The following is a 4820-nucleotide window of genomic DNA, read 5'->3' on the forward strand; positions in this document are numbered from 1 at the left end:
TGAGATGAACATCTCCAACTGTCCAGGACTCTTCTCCATGTCAGAACTCATAACTCACACCAGCAACCTTCAGTCTTTACAGGAACCAACCTGGACCTGGACTCAGTGGGGAGTCCAAAACAAGTGACAGCTCAGATGATTCTTCAAATAAATTCAAAATCAGACAATCAAGAGTGAAAGAGTAAGTGCTTATCAGATACTTTGTTATTTAAATTAAATAAATGTAAGCAGTGTCAAATAGTTGTCACAAGGGGTCATTTTAACAGACTCACTGTAGATCCGTCTGTTCATGATCTTAGTTCAACAGTTCAACATGGAAGTTAACTTGATTAGCCTCCAAAATAGAAAAAAAGTTTTGAATGAAACTGATGTTTCTCCATTAGGATCCAACAGAGACTCATATCTAGATCTGTGTCCTTCAAGAGGGATGAGTCAAAGGATTTGAATCGTAACTTCAAGTCCATCAGTCCAGCAGAGAAACAGTAAGTGTTTGTCAGAGTTAAAGGAGTCTGGATAATAGTTCAGATGATCAATAGTTTTCAGATGAATGATTGAGTTCTGGTTCAGTTCTTGTTGTTAGAAAACTAGGATTAAGTTTGATAACTTGTGGATAAATAGCATGAAGGTCAAAAGATTTCCATTGCAGGTTAATAAATCTTTTTTCTTAGAATTTCACAGTTAAACCAGTTTTACTTGAACATTGATTTTCTACCAATCAATATTGTTCTAATAATACAAAGAGTTGATCCACAAGAGGAAAGAAACTGAGGCTGAAATTCATTTCTGTAACTGAAGAATTTATTTATGGAAGTTGAACAAAACAATTGGGATTTTACTGATCTGAACGTCTTTAGTTTAATGAAGTCTCTTTAATTTAGTTTCTTTAATTTCCCTGCGGGCACGTCCCAAATGGATTAATAAAGTTGTCTATCTATCTATCTATCTAAACGTGACGTCTCTAATGTGAATGTTCTCTAAATGTTCATGAGGAACTCATATTTGAACATCTTTCACTTTAAAAAGGGGCGGAGACCACAGAGAACTCTAAGTTTCCTGAAGAAAACCTGCTACCGACCAGGTTTCGTTCACAGACTCAGTTACCATAGTGATTGATTCTGAGTTCATCTTAACCTGCTTCTTGGAACGGGCTTGGTTTCGCCCACTTTCCCGGGTTTGAGTTATCCCTCTTTCTGGAACCGAAAACTCAGAGTTTTGCCGAATTTGGAGTTCACGAACTCAGAGTTCCAACAAAACCTGCTTCTTGAAACGGGCCCCAGATGATCAATAGTTTTCAGAGGAATGATTGAGTTCTGGTTTAGTTTAAAAAAAAAATAGGGTTAATTTTGATAACTACAAAAAGAAAGTTTTCATGCTAAAGTATCGTCTGCAAACTGACTCAATTTAAATGTATTTTTCAGATTTATGTACAAAAACAAAATAATAGAAAGAGAAACAGTAATCAATGTTCTGTTTGGTGACTCGCTGTGTATAATAATCAATCTGGACAAGAGGAAGGAAAGAGCTGTTCCAGAATCCAGGAAACTAGAAGCAAAGTCAAATCTGTCATTGTAAATCTGTTCATCTGTAACTGATCTGGAATGAGAATGTTAAAAAAGTATAAGAAGGAACAAAGATGAATCCTGAAAAAAACATTTTTCTTATAAGTGCTAAAGGAGACATTTACTGTGAGATGAACATGTTGGTTTTCTACATTATTTTCCAAACTTTAACATAATTTAAACTCAATTCTAAAAGTATCAAAATGAGGTTTTATTGTCTCCATTTACTGCAGGAATGAGGCATTTTGACCAAAGAATAACAAAGACACATCCAGGTTCTCTGGATGAATATTCCGTCTGAAATGTTGAAACAGGAAAATGTTGAGTTTCTGACTGATCCGTCTCCTGATGTTTCCTCAAAACTACCAAGAAAACTGTGGAGTTAACTAAGTGATCCAACGTTTCATCCTCCACTTGACAGAAAATACCAAACTCAACACCAAACTGAACTTTGTTCTTCAGAAAACTGGAGACTAGAAACATTGAATCCTCTTCAAATGAGTTCCTTTGAGTTTGAGAGAAATGGAGGATTTGACAGATTCAAATGAACTTTAACCATCACTGATTGTTTGAATTAGAAACTATTTGACCAGAGATTCTGTTGTCATTGTAGATCCTCTGTCTCATTCTGTTCTAGAAACAACATGTCATTCCATTTATAGTTGAAGTTTCAGCCAGTAACCTGAAGGGTTTGCAAACAGACAATAACTCTGTTCAAGTATTCTTGATGAAGTGAATCAGTGAAGAAAAGTTTGCAAACAAACTTTCTGAAAATCTTTAAAGCTGAACTTCAGATGATATTTGTCCAGAAATAACATGAAGGTCAAAAGATTTCCATTGCAGGCTAATAAATCTTTTCTTAGAATTTCACAGTTAAACCAGTTTTACTTGAACATTGATTTTCTACCAATCAATATTGTTCTAATAATACAAAGAGTTGATCCACAAGAGGAAAGAAACTGAGGCTGAAATTCATTTCTGAAACTGAAGAATTTATTTATGGAAGTTGGACAAATCAATTGGGATTTTACTGATCTGAACGTCTTTAGTTTAATGAAGTCCCTGGAAATGTCCTCTGGTTTGATTAATCTGTTTATTGTAAATATATTCAAATCTCTAATCAGACAGTGACTAAGTCATTTAAGATTTCACTTATTTCAACTTCATTTACAGCCTAACAGAAACAATACTTTGACATGTATAAAAGTCTCACATTTTTTTCAATTTTTAGAGTTAAGGCTGATGCCTATGGGGAAAAAATACATTTTTAAAATAATACAGTATCCTCTTTCTGTCCACAAACAAACATGATTACAGATAGTAACTACATGCAGTGTCACATAGTTGTCACTAGGAGGCGTTTGAACAGACTGCCTCACTGCAGATCAGTCTGTTCATGATCTGAGTTCATTAGTTTAACATGGAAGATAATCTGATGAACCTCCATCACAGAAGACATGAGTTTTTAATAAAACAAATATTTTTTCCTCAGAATCGGACTGATATCTGGATCTGGATCTGGATCCAGCTGTGAGTCTTTCAAGAGTGACAGGTCAATGGGTTATATTCCTGACTTCAAGTCCATCAGTCCAGGAGTGAAACAGTAAGTGTTTGTCAGAGTTAAAGGAGTCTGGATAATAGTTCAGATGATCAATAGTTTTCAGATGAATGATTGAGTTCTGGTTCAGTTGTTGATCTCTTCCACCAAACATGAATTCAGCAAATATAATCCTTCTTCTCAAACCATAGAAAGATCCCTCAATTCCTTCCAGCTATCGTCCCATCTCACTGATCAATGCAGACGTCAAAATTATTTGTAAAGCATTAGCACAGAGAATAGAAAAAATCACTCCCCACATAATTCACCATGATCAAACTGGATTTATTAAAGGTAGACAATCGAGTGACAATGTCCGCAGACTTATTAACGTCATAGACATTGCAACTATTAAAAAGCAGGAAATGAACATTCTCTCGTTGGATGCTGAAAAAGCTTTCGACAGAGTCAACTGGAAGTTTCTCATCGCTGCTCACCACAAGTTTGGATTTGGAGAATCATTCATTGATTGGATTAAAATATTATATCAGAACCCAAAGGGTTGCACGGTGGCGCAGTGGTTAGCGCTCTTGCCTCACAGCGAGAAGGCCCCGGTTCGAATCCCGGCTGGGACCTTTCTGTGTGGAGTTTGCATGTTCTCCCCGTGCATGCGTGGGTTTTCACCGGGGACTCCGGCTTCCTCCCACCGTCCAAAAACATGCTTCATAGGTTAATTGGTGACTCTAAATTGCCCCTAGGTGTGAAGGTGAGAGTGAATGGGTGTGTGATTGAGGCCCTGAGACAGACTGGAGACCTGTCCAGGGTGAACCCCGCCTTCGCCCTTCAGTAGCCGGGATAGGCTCCGGCAACCCCGCGACCCCGAAAGGGACAAAGCGGCCAAGAAAAAAAAGAATGAGCATCTTTAGTTTAATGAAGTCCCTGGAAATGCCCTCTGCTTTGATTAATCTGTTTATTGTAAATATATTTAAATCTCTAATCCGACAGTGATTACGATTTTTTTAGATTTCACTTATTTCAACTTCATTTACAGCCTAATAGAAACAATACTTTGACATGTATAAAAGTCTCACATATTTTTTTTAATTTTTAGAGTTAAGGCTGATGCCTTTGGGGAAAAATACATTTTTAAAATAATACAGTATCCTCTTTCTGTCCACAAACAAACATGATTAGACAGTAACTCCATGCAGTGTCAAATAGTTGTCACTAGGAGGCGTTTGAACAGACTGCCTCACTGCAGATCAGTCTGTTCATGATCTGAGTTCATTAGTTTAACATGGAAGATAATCTGATGAACCTCAATCACAGAAGACATGAGTTTTTAATAAAACAAATATTTTTTCCTCAGAATCGGACTGAGATCTGGATCTGGATCCAGCTGTGAGTCTTTCAGGAGTGACAGGTCAATGGGTTATATTCCTGACTTCAAGTCCATCAGTCCAGGAGTGAAACAGTAAGTGTTTGTCAGAGTTAAAAGAGTCTGGATAATAGTTCAAATGATCAATAGTTTTCAGATGAATGATTGAGTTCTGGTTCAGTTCTTGATCTCTTCCACCAAACATGAATTCAGCAAATATAATCCTTCTTCTCAAACCATAGAAAGATCCCTCAACTCCTTCCAGCTATCGTCCCATCTCACTGATCAATGCAGACGTCAAAATTATTTGTAAAGCATTAGCACAGAGAATAGAAAAAATCACTCC

General features: G+C 36.8%; 1 long non-coding RNA gene across 1 annotated transcript; it reads left to right on the forward strand.

The window, feature by feature from the left end:
- Positions 1-77: 77 nt before the first annotated feature.
- Positions 78-3162, forward strand: LOC118598433. The gene is made up of 3 exons (XR_004947518.1): positions 78-181; positions 384-482; positions 3052-3162. It is a non-coding gene; the product is annotated as an uncharacterized LOC118598433 (long non-coding RNA).
- The last annotated feature ends 1658 nt before the right edge of the window (positions 3163-4820 follow it).

The sequence above is a fragment of the Oryzias melastigma genome, unplaced genomic scaffold (genome assembly GCF_002922805.2).
Source record: "Oryzias melastigma strain HK-1 unplaced genomic scaffold, ASM292280v2 sc00545, whole genome shotgun sequence".
Lineage (NCBI taxonomy): Eukaryota > Metazoa > Chordata > Actinopteri > Beloniformes > Adrianichthyidae > Oryzias > Oryzias melastigma.